At 45.2% G+C, this 12,000-nt stretch overlaps 1 protein-coding gene across 6 annotated transcripts in view; it reads right to left on the bottom strand.

Annotated features, from left to right (window-relative positions):
* KTN1 (kinectin 1) overlaps positions 1 to 7,670 on the bottom strand; it is a 112,777-nt gene extending 105,107 nt beyond the window's left edge. For 3 of the 6 annotated variants that reach the window (XM_039535181.1, XM_039535182.1, XM_039535185.1), the window contains exon 1: positions 7,581 to 7,667. The gene's annotated coding sequence lies outside the window, so the exon portion shown is untranslated. Of the gene's footprint in view, positions 1 to 7,580 lie in introns of all 6 variants that reach the window. The other 3 variants (XM_039535180.1, XM_039535183.1, XM_039535184.1) reach the window with 2 other exon arrangements.
* Positions 7,671 to 12,000: the final 4,330 nt, after the last annotated feature.

The raw sequence follows: 12,000 nt of genomic DNA, 5'->3' as shown, positions 1-12,000 counted from the left end.
AAAAATAGGAGGTTGCTGATTCTGAGGGATGGGTGTTGACAATAACCATCGGTAGGCATTACACATGAATCAAATAATCCTGTTCAGAGTAGATCTGGATACGGGGTGTCTGGAACCCCGGAGGCTGGTGTCCACTAATGCTCCTAAGGTGAAGCCGCACCAGTGGTACCAGTGGTGGGAAGTTTAAAGAAAAAAGTATGGCGTAGACTAAGTTTCAGATTATTAAATTATCCCTGGGAAGAGCCCATTGGAAACAGTCATCAAGACTGACAACTAGAAATGTCACTGCTTGATTTACTGTTATTTACCAACCCTAACAAAAAGTTTATTGGAAAATCCTGCTGGCATGTCAATGAAAGCAAGGGTGTTAACTGTAAATGCTGCTGGAGGACATTGTTATAGGTAAAAGGGATTAACACCACAATAAGAAGTGTGGCTTGCCAGCATTACAAGTTTAAAGACATATTACAACCTACAGAAGGAAACGTGCACAGTGACCCGCAAAATGACCTACAGAGAAAAACACGGGGTTTGTCTCATTTGTCTTTCATAGTCTTTAGAAGTCTTCTGTGGGAAACAGACTTCCCTTGCTTCTCTCCTCCTTCCCCCACAATATCAGGGATTCAGATCTTAGCCTTCTAGGATGAGCATGGTATAGGTAGAGAACTGCAGAATTATAAGGTTTATGACATCACAGATAGCAAGGAAGTGATTTATAATGAAACTGTTTAAAACTTCAAATCAAAAGCTAACCACCACACATAAGCCCCCAACTCACCGCAAATACAGGCTGAGGTAGCTCCCAGTCCATTTCCCTGGATACTCCAAAAAGACCACAAGCAAAGACTGGGGAAACTTGATATTTCTCAGGTATAAAAACAAGCAGAAAAGAAACCTTCCAGACTTTCCACACCCCCACCACAAAGCAATTCCAAATACCTCCCTTTGTGTGGCACCGTAAGGGAAATTACAAATATCAAAACCCTACACTTAAGGTTCAGAAGGAGCAATAAAAGGACCAGGAGTGTTAAAGTTAATTTTAATAGACACATAATACCTATATTAACAACTCAGATCACCAGAACCTCTTCCCACACACCTATTCTCCCCCCTACCCCTTGTATTCCAGTGACCTTGGGCAAAAATAGACTAGTCACTCCTCTGTGTAGTTTCACTTTCTGTTATTTCACACACTAACAGGATGCTGCAATGTTTGGGTGGAGAACACTTCAGGAACAGAGGGTCTCCATTTAAGATTTTATTAATGCTGTACATGTCGAAACAAGCTTCTACAAAGCCTAACTCCTATCTCCTCAGTTGACCTGACAGTGTCCCTTTAAGCTCATTTATAAAGATTTATGTATTCATTAAAATATAATCTCATTAAATCACAGCACTCCTGAGCCCAGCCAGTAGCAGTGCAGCAATTATTCTGCTGGGCAGTGCTCATGTGCAAAGAATCCAACACAGAAGTTGCTTCTAGTTCCCCAGCGAAGCAAACTCACAATAGAGAAATTACAGGTAATATGCAGGCATGAGCAATTCCTGTGTTTGTTTTAAGCAGGGCCAGGATCTCATCTACCACTCCCCTTCCCCAACCCAAAACTGATTCTTAATTTTGCATGGAGAAGCACAAGGCCATTTCAGTGTAGCATGTGTCATTCATCCAACCCAGACCAACCGGAAACAAGGCAATCACTGAGTGTTTCAGCAAGAACGGGGCAGCGGAGAGGCAGAGGGAATAGATCTATCTTTTGAAACCATACTCTACAGTCTGGGGGTTAGGGCACTGGCCTGGGAGTCCCAGATTCAAGTCTCTGCTCTGCCTGAATCAGAGTGATCTGGGATGGAAAAAACTCTCCTCTGAATCCTACTTTCTATCAACTTGTGCATTTTAATGTGGTCAAGAACTATTTCTAAGAAGACAGTGCTAGTCTGAAAGAGCAGATTTCTTTCTGCTGGATGCTGTTTTTACAGCAATCGAACAAACATGCAGAAGCATGAAAATGCTGTCAAACATGATCTTCGGGTAATTTCCACCCTCCCTCCTACCACACCAGCCGCAATATCACCACAATTAACACTTAGTTTGTAAGTTCTTTGGGGCAGGAACAATCTTTGTTCTGGGTTTGTACGGTGCCTAGCACAATGGAGTCCCATTCTACAACTGGGGGAGGGAGAGCTCAGTGGTTTGAGCAGTGAGTGGCCTGCTAAACCCACGGTTGTGAGTTCAATCCTTGAGGGGGCCATTTAGAGAACTGGGGTAAAAATCTGTCTGGGAATCAGTCCTGCTTTGAGCAGGGGGTTGGACTAGATGACCTCCTGAGGTCCCTTCCAACCCTCATATTCTATGAATACAAATTAATAGCAAAATTTGATGCGTCTCGGGCAGATATTTAGATCAGCAATTCAGTGTCTTACTGGCCTCAACAATCACACTCTTAAGTCAGAAACATTTATTTTTATTTTTTATTCACCTGGTGGGCATGTGACTTTACAGAGACCCTCAAAAATTATGCCATACTGTCAGTTTGTAAACAGCTCCGTTCTGCTACTTTTTGCCACTACCTGAGCAAAAGTTAAGAGCCAGAACATATACACAGATTTCCCTTCATATTTATGATAACGCTTTGGATACATCACATGCAGGAGTATAATTTTACTTGATTTGCTAAATATTTACTATTGTATTATCTGCCCCACAACTGGAGCTACAAGCACCCTGATGGAGTGAAAAGTTGCCAGATTTCAATGCAACTTCCTTATATTTCTCATCTATCCTCCTTTGGAATATTTTATAAGTTTCTCTATTGTATATATGTTAACTATTTAACTTCTTTTCCAGTGTAAAAGCTTTCACCAGCACAGTAACAGTCTTGCATTTAAAGCATAGACCTAAACAGAAGTTTTCCCACACAGTCACTGAACTCCGTAAAGAATTGCAGCTTCTAAAAAGTTTTGTTAAGCGCCAATTATTGTACGGTAACCAGGTTCGAGCAGTGATTCAAGTATTTTGACCTATGATCATCTAATCTCAGAAATAGGTGGAGTAAGGAATGATGTTAAAAAAAAGGTTATATAGTTAACTGAATAATCACACTGTGTATGCAGGCTTGAGCAAGTCCTGCCCTTCCCTTTCAATAATTTTAACAAAGCTTAGCCTGCCCAGCTGCATTATCTGCACATTTCTTAATTGTTTGTGTGGCGTAGGGGGGAAAAGGAGGAGGGGGAAGGATAACATTGAGGATTTCTTTATTTAACATTTCTTCCCTCCTCCCCTTTTAAGCAGAGTTTAAAGCATATTTTGAAAACTGACTGGACGGTGAAGTAAAAAAAAAAAAAAAGCTATAATAAAAGTATTGTCTAGTTAACAAATCCTCAGGCCATTTTCATCCAAACCCAACCTTTCCTCACTAGGAGTTATATGCAAAAGTTATATTTTAATCATAGCACACAAAAAGCAACGCAAGCATAAAATGTAACAGCAAAAATGTGGTAAAGCGAGTCATACAGCCTGCTCATGGATGAAAAGGCAACCAAATTTAGGCACAGGAGCTCTACAAGGCAGATAATCACTTCCAACCCAAACCCACATAATGTTAGGGATCTACTCTGAGAAAACTGGAATACAGACAAGATTTGAAGAAAGGTGTAGTGTACCAACCAAATCTCTTTGATTTTCATGGCAAACACTTAAGCATTTTGAGCAATGTTTTTCTTTATCCGTTTCAAACATTTACTAAACTGAAAGTGTGTGTATTCTTATACATAAATACAAAAGTTAAAAGCAATTAGAAATGTGAAATGGCAACAATGTAGCCTATGGGGAAGGTGCTCTGATAGCACAATGATGGGTGGCATTACAAAATCCTAAAAAAACAACCAGACAGATGCCTATCACACAGAGCTCAAGCACTTCAGACAAGATAAACAGTTAAGGACGTTCATCTTACACAGCCGATTATAAATATTTTTATAAAGAAAAGTATATCACAAAACAGCTTGTACTCTGACCTCCCAATAATCAAAATATTGCTGATTTCAAAAGAGAGAAAGTATTGCTTTTGGAAAAGAAATGTAATTATACACTATCCAGATTAAATGCAAGTTGTACATTCATAATATATGCACTTTTCCTATATAATTACATATACATTATTCTAAAGAAAAAGCAGTATGTATTTTTCTAAGGTACCCTACTGTCAGTTGATGTTAACTGATATTTCCCATTTGCTAGTACGTACAGAGTACTTACATATCACTATCAAGACAAAAATTACAACATAAAACCAACAACGTATGGGACAGAGTTAAGGTTGTTATACTGCAATGAAATATGCATTTCTTTAAGAGAAATGCACTCATTTTGTGCACAATCAGATGTAAGATGTCCTTAACGCTTTATGTCCTTGCTTTTAAACAACTGGGTTAGTAAAAATGTTTTAGTTATAAGCAAGAGTATATTGTCACACAGCATCCCTAACTTATTTGCTTTTTTAAAAAATACCGAAGATATCCTCCTCAACTCGTATCTTGCTTTTCCATTTTAAAAGTACTTCCCTGTGCAAAAAGAAGTGGGTTTTTTTACCCACAAAAGCTTATACCTAAATAAATCGGTTAGTCGTTAAGGTGCCACCGGACTCCTCATTGTTTTTGTGGATACAGACTAACATGGCTACCCCTCTGATACTCAGATTATTAAAGTAGTTTGTACCTCTCCAGAGTTAATAATTAGTTATATTTCACTGTGCAATACATTTTGCATTTCTCAACTAAGTCAACGGAAACGGACTAGTCTATTTCACATATAGTCTAATTCAATAAGATTCTCAAAACTAGCAAAATGCTGCAGCATTTTGGTTGCTAGCACTGCAAGGGAATTATTTATTTTCTAAACATGTTAGTTAATCCATGGGATTTTTCAAAATTATGGAAATTATTTTGAAATGAGTTTGGCGCAAATCTGATTTAAGAGTGTCCTTTTAAAAACATTCTGTCCTAAATTATTACAATAAATTCAATTTACTGTGATTTTTTTTTAATTCCATAGATTTGCATCCAGACTGCTTTGCTGGCTAATTGTTAAAAGAGGAGAGATTTTTAAAGTCATTGTTGTTTAAGACAATGACTTTCTCTTTTTCTGAGGGAATGTACGCTAAACTTTCTTCTGATGTTATGAAAAAACAGGCAGTTTATAAAGCTCTCCAAGATAATCAGTTCTTAAAGCATAGTTTTCTCAGTGTTAGTGTAGTGACTAAATGATGATGAATTCTGTACATAGCATGCTTGTCATACAGCTGTCACTGCAAATCAAGAGATGGACCCATTATAGAAAGAGTTATTTCCAAAATATACAGCAGAGTAGCTTTCTGTTTTTCTCAGATCTTTAAATATGCTTCCAGAACTTCTAACAACATCAAGTTTATTTTTAAATCTGTGACTCTGAAACTTCGTACTAGTTCACTAATTCCTAATATAAAGTATCCTCTTAGAAAAATTACTTAAGTGTACTATTGTTGAAGAATAAAAAGTTTTTTAGATTTCCTTATAATATTATGCATACAGCAAAACATAAGTGCAGAATGTTTGCGTTTTGAAGTCTAACTTTAAGGAGCAGCTAGGCGGCATGTCCTCCAAAACTTCCAATCGATGGCAGTGACACCTACTTGTAATAATTCATATGCTCATCAGCTTATCTGAAACTGAATTTAGTCAAATTACTGCTAGAGCCCCATAAAAGTAGTTCTTAGTTTAGGCTTGACATTCTTAAGACTCAGTTTTCCCCTCCTTCCTTTACATAAGGAATTACAAAGGCAGAAAGTAACACATGCTCTTTCATTTAAAGTCACTCCTGTACCTGGTGATTATGCAGCTTACTCCTGCAGTCTAAGCAGATGATCACATTTATTCCTTACATTAATACAAGCAAGGTTTCCTTTCTCTCATTACATTTTGTTAATATAGCTGTTCTTGATATGAGGGAAAAGCAACACGTTATCCAAAGCCATGGCATTCATAAGCAAGATGTCCATACTTGAACTAAATATTTACAAGGACAGCAGGTAACATCTTTTAGGGAGATTCAGGGACCCAAGGAAAGCGTTTTCTTGAAACACGATGTTTGGGTCAGTCTAGTATTTTCCAAAGGCAAAAAGTCATCCCTAGCAAGGATGGTTTTGTAATAGCCAAAGAAGTCTGTGTCCAGAGGCCATAGGAGCTGAAACTAAGGGTGTGGCCGCACCCCCTGGCTTGATGTGGTGTCCATCACAGAGAGGGTTTACAGTTTGCTTCAAAGGCTCTCAGCACCCACACTATATAAATTGTTTCAGCACCACTGGCAGAGGCAAGGAAATCTCTCCTTTTCTCCCCACACACCCTTCACTTTTAACACATTTTCAACAAGTTTTAAGGAGCAAGTTACGTTAAAATTAAGCTCCCCAAAAAAATCAGCACAGCAGCCCCTTAGGGCCTGAACATGTGAGGTGGTGAGCACCCTCAACTCCAAGGCTACAGTGCATCTCACAGGCCCAGAGAGACTCTGTTCTTGGGTGACTGGAAACTATTTACATCCCCAATCTCCAGTAAGAACAGCATCAGAGATCACAGCTAAGGCCCTGAAATAGCAACAGAGTACAAGACCACATGCCCAACACCCGGCTCCCCATACACCCAACCAGGGAGCGGGGGGACTAGTAAATACATCATTGAATCACACAGCAAAACCCCATTGCACCCCTAGAAGGAAGGCTAACCCACCCCGGCCCTAAACCCCACAGCCCTGCTGAGAGAGCACCCCTCCTCCCAGTGCGACAGACAAGGGCAGGTCTGGAGCCAGACTTCGGTCCCCTCAGTCCCATGCCCAAACCCTTTACTCCCAAAATTTTAGGGAATCTTCCCCTCATCCCCCCAGGGGCTTCCCTTCTCCACAGGCTGGGCCTCCTCACATAATTATGAGGCTCCTTACGCACAGACTCTCCCCTGCACAGCCTCCCCATATCTCCTCCCAATGGGATATCCCCCAACCCCCCCCCCACAGGGCCCCTCCCACACCCCTTCCCCATGGGATATCACACACACAACCCCCCACAGGGACCCCCACACCCTCTCCCCATAGGATCCCCACACACACACAGCCCCCAAAAGACTCCCCCCACCACCCCTTCCCCATGGGATCACACCCCCACAGCCCCCCCACCGGGCCCCCCACACCCCTTCCCCATGGGATCACACCCCCACAAGGACCCCCATACCCTCTCCCCATAGGACCTCCCCCACTCACACAGCCCCCAAAAGTCCCCACACACACACACAGGGGCCCACACACACTCCAAGAGGATCCTCTGCCTGGCACCCAAGGGCAGATCCCTCCCATGCGCCCCTCCCCCAGAGGCTCAACCCACGGCACAGGGGCGGGGGTTGCCTCCCCCACACGCCAGGGCTCCCGCAGCCCGGCCCGAGCGGGGCAGGGTCCGTCCCCCCGCCGGGGCCTAGCCGGGGCGGGCGCTGCGCGTGCGGCTCCCCGGGCGAGCCCGGCCGGCGGCTCCCGCGGCAGCGGGCGGGGAGCGGAGCGGGCCACTCACCCTGCGGCGGGCCCGAGCGGAGCCACGAATCCCGCAGCGGCGGCGGCCGGAGGAGGCGGAGCAGCCGGGCCGGTCCCTGCGCGGCGGTGGCTGCCTGGCAGGAAGGGGAGCGCGGGGCGGGGAGGAGGAGGCGGCACCGGCACGTCCGCGGCGTCTGCCGGCCCCCTCCCGCCGCCCGTTAAAGGCGCAGGGCCGCTGGGCCGGGGGCGCCGCCTGGGACCTGGCCCGCCGGGATCGGGATCCGGATCCTCGCCCCGCGGTCCCGCCCGCGGGATTCCCCGACACCCTGAGGGGACCCCAGCCTGAGACCCCGCACCGGGATTCCCCCAGCCTCAGACCCCTGCAGCCCCCAGCCTCAGACCCCCGCACTGGGATTCCCCCGACACGGCCCCCGCAAACCCCCAGCCTGAGACCCCGCACCGGGATTCCCCCTAGACACGTCCCCCCCGCAAACCCCCAGCCTCAGACCCCACTGGGATTCCCCTAGACACGTCCCCCCGCAAACCCCAGCCTCAGACCCCCGCACCGGGATTCCCCCACGCAAACCCCAGCCTCAGACCCCCTGCACCGGGATTCCCCCAACACGTCCCCCCGCAAACCCCAGCCTCAGACCCCCGCACCGGGATTCCCCTAGACACGTCCCCTGCAAATCCCCAGCCTCAGACCACCCCTGGGATTCCCCCAGACACGCAAACCCCAGCCTCAGACCCCCTGCACCGGGATTCCCCCGCAAACCCTCAGCCTCAGACCCCCCCGCCCCGGGATTCCCCCTAGACACGCTCCCCGCGCAAACTCCCAGCCTGAGACCCCCACACCGGGATTCTCCCCAGACCTCTCCCATAGGGATGTCCAGCCTGAGACCCCTCACACACCAGGATCCCTCCCAGACTCTCCTCAAGGGGACTCCCAACCTGAGAACCCACTGTACCGAGATTCCCCCAGACATGTCCCCCATGGGGACCCTCAGCCAGAGACACCCCTACCGGGATTCCCCCCAGACCTCTCTCACAGAGATCCCCACCCTGAGACCCCCCCACCAGGAATCCCCCCAGACATGCCCCCCACTGGGACCCTGAGATGACCCACTGGGATTCCCCCCAGACAGACCCTCCGTGGGGACCCCGTCCTTGAGACCCCCATACTGGGATTCCCCCCAGACATGGCCCCCACGGGGACCTCCAGCTTGAGACCCCAATACCAGGATTCCCCCCAGACTCCCTTTAAAGGGACCCACATCCTGAGACCCCCCTACTGGGATTCCCCCCAGACACACCCACCACCGGAGTCATGGAGAGGCAAAGTGACTTGCTCAAGGTCACCCACAGGTCAGTGGCAGAGCCAATAATTGACACCCCCCCAGGGGGGGAGGGCGCTAGAGGCTCCAATGGATGAGGGGTAGGGGTGAGGCCTTGGGCACAAGGGGCTGGGCCACATGGCTAGCTTCCCCAAAGGGGGGCTCACGTGTCACCCATGGATCTAAGCAATTAGCCAGTGCCACAGTTATGCCCCTGCATGTGAGCTCTGCACATTACTACAAGACTCTAAGGCTACGTCTATACTACCCGCCCGGGTCGGCGGGTAGCGTTCGACTTCTCGGAGTTCGATATATCGCATCTCATCTAGACGCAATATATCGAACTCCAAACACGCTCCCGTCGACTCCGGAACTCCACCACCGCGAACGGCAGTGGCGGAGTCGACGGGGGAGCCGCGGACTTCGATCCCGTGGCGTCTGGACAGGTGAGTAGTTCGAACTAAGTTGCGTACCTTAGTTCGACACCTCCCCACCCCAGTGTAGACCAGGCCTAAGGCAGTGATACTGCATGGTTCAGGTTGGAACCAAATTAGGGATCAGTGTTACCCAAAAGAGCCACAGTAGAGTGAATTCATTGTTTCATTTACTATCATTTACTATCGTCCTATATATTCATATTTAAACAGTGTAACAGGAAATATTTAGTTTGTTTATATATAGCCAAGTATTATTACTTTATCAGCTACAGTTAGTTAATAACATAGGAAAAGCATCCTGATTGGTTAAAAACTTAGATTGCTTAATAATTAACTCACACATGTTTTAATATCATGCTGCAAAGAGCCACAGGAGATATATTAAAAAGCCACTTGCGGCTTGCAAGTCTCAGCCTGGGTATCACTACTCTAAGGTCTCATCTCCTTTAGAAGATGATCTGTGAGTCTCCTCCACCAGTGGAAGTTATAGGGTACGTCTGTAGTACCCGCCAGATCGGCAGGTAGTGTTCGATGTATCAGGGATTGATTTATCGCGTCTCATCTGGACACGATAAATCGATCCGCTAATCAACACCCATACTCCACCTCAGCAGGAGGAGTAAGCGCAGTCGACGGGGGTGCCGCGGCAGTCAACTCGCCACCGTGAGGACGGCCAGGTAAGTCGAACTAAGATACTTCGACTTCAGCTACGCGAATAGCATAGCGTAGCTGAAGTTGTGTATCTTAGTTCTAACCCCCCCACTAGTGTAGCCCAGGCCGGCTCTAGCTTTTTTGCTGCCCCAAGCAAAACAAAAAACAAAAAATTGGGGCGGCGCCGGATTGTGCCGCTCAAAAAATGGCCGGAATGCCACCCCTTAGAATGTGCCGCCCCAAGCATGTGCTTCCTCGTCTAATGCCTGGAGCCGGCCCTGGTATAGACAGGGCTCTGATGTTTTCCACATGTGAACCCATACAGTGCTGTCTGTCTCCATCTGAAGCCAGCTCCAGAGCATCAGCTGTTTCCTGTAGCTTTACCAAGTAACGCTGGGTGAAATTACCAAAATCTTTTTTTCACTGCTGTCATTCAGAACTCTGTGGGCAGCAGGGAAATGAACAAGAATCATATAGCTGGGCACAGGAGCAGCTGACATGTCCAGGGCTACAGGCTCAAGAAGCAGCTTGCCTACCGAAGCTTGTCTCTCTGCTCTCACAACACCTGGCCCCACTGTGGATGATGTCTCCACCCCAAAAGCCCATAACCTTCTGGAGTGCAAGGAAAGGGCAGAGGAGCCAAAAACAATCAAGAAAAAGAGTCAATGAATAAAAATAAAGGAAAGAAACCAAATAGAGGGGGTGGGGAAGGAAAGAGAATGAAAACAAAATGGGAGGGGGAAAGGAAAGAATGGAGAGGAAAATGTACAGATGTGGCAACTGTGCTGAGATGTTGCACAAGGGGCACCAACTAGCAATCTGTTTCATCAGTAAAAGGCAGGGTAGATAAAAATCAATTATTTAAACAAAAAGTCAGATTTTTTTTTTATTTAAATCAGATTTTTTTGGTAAAAGGTTTTTCCCTCAAAAAGCATATCTAAAGATAGCTTCAATTAAGATACATTATACCTCAAAGATATCTCATCATGGAATAGGGATTATAAATGCTAATTCTATAGTATGAGACAATATATTCATGTAATGTTTAAGAAAAGTTTTGTAAATGAGTTCCAATAGTTCATAGATTAGGGACCCAAATTTATGGGGTTCCACAGGCTTTTTATAGATTATTTAGGTTAATCTTTCTATCTACCCAATGGGTATCAGTGCTCAGTCTAGAAGATACCATCAGAGATGCTTAGTTTTGCAGTTCTCAAACTGCATTTGTGTCTCCAGAGGTAACATGCTTGTTAACAGCAAAAATGTGTTTAAATAAATAAATAATATATAGAGGTGAGAAATAACAGACCTCAACTCGATTGATCCTCTGAAAATTTGTGTACACAGAGTCAGTCCCTTACCTCTCTCTAAAAGTGCCAAGTTTCAGAAAGTTCAATGAATAGGAGATTGTTGGGGGCGGAATAAATCTGGACAAGGAAAAGAAATCTGGAGATAAATGTGAGAAGCGAGGGACATATGCTTGTTATATGTTTGCTGTTGAAGAAAAAAACCCAGAATACATAACGTTATTGTTTTAGTTAAATAAAACAATTTAAATGCCTGTCTGGTGATGTTCTCCTCCTGATACAGCATGGCAAGAAAATCCTCCAAATATTAATGATTAACCTGTTGAATTGGAGATAGTTCACCTCCCAATGACTTCATAAATATCTGCTTCAGTTACCTGTGGTAAATGAAATAACCAAACTATCATTCCTTTTCTGATATAGCTGTAAAACTAATCTGAAAAGTTTTCAAAATAAATCACTGTTTAAAAATGTATAGTGTGTACCTTCTAAAAATGAAACCTACTTCTATCTCTGAGTCGTGAAGAATATGTATTAAAGTTATAACAACCAACAAAAATGCACATTTATGTAGAAAACCATGATTAAATCAAGTCTTCCTGACTAGTGATTTAAATCAAAATCAAATCCACCCTGGTAAAAGGTCTAAACTGTTTGGTTAGGGACAGCACCCTAGTAGAAATCCCTGTACACGCACCTTCCTAGGAGCTGAGTATGTAAAGCATGAACTA

Source organism: Mauremys reevesii, linkage group 4, assembly GCF_016161935.1.
Source record: "Mauremys reevesii isolate NIE-2019 linkage group 4, ASM1616193v1, whole genome shotgun sequence".
In the NCBI taxonomy this organism is placed as follows: Eukaryota; Metazoa; Chordata; order Testudines; family Geoemydidae; genus Mauremys; species Mauremys reevesii.
Note: the sequence above shows the minus strand (reverse complement) of the source record. Positions and strands in the feature narration are given on the sequence as shown.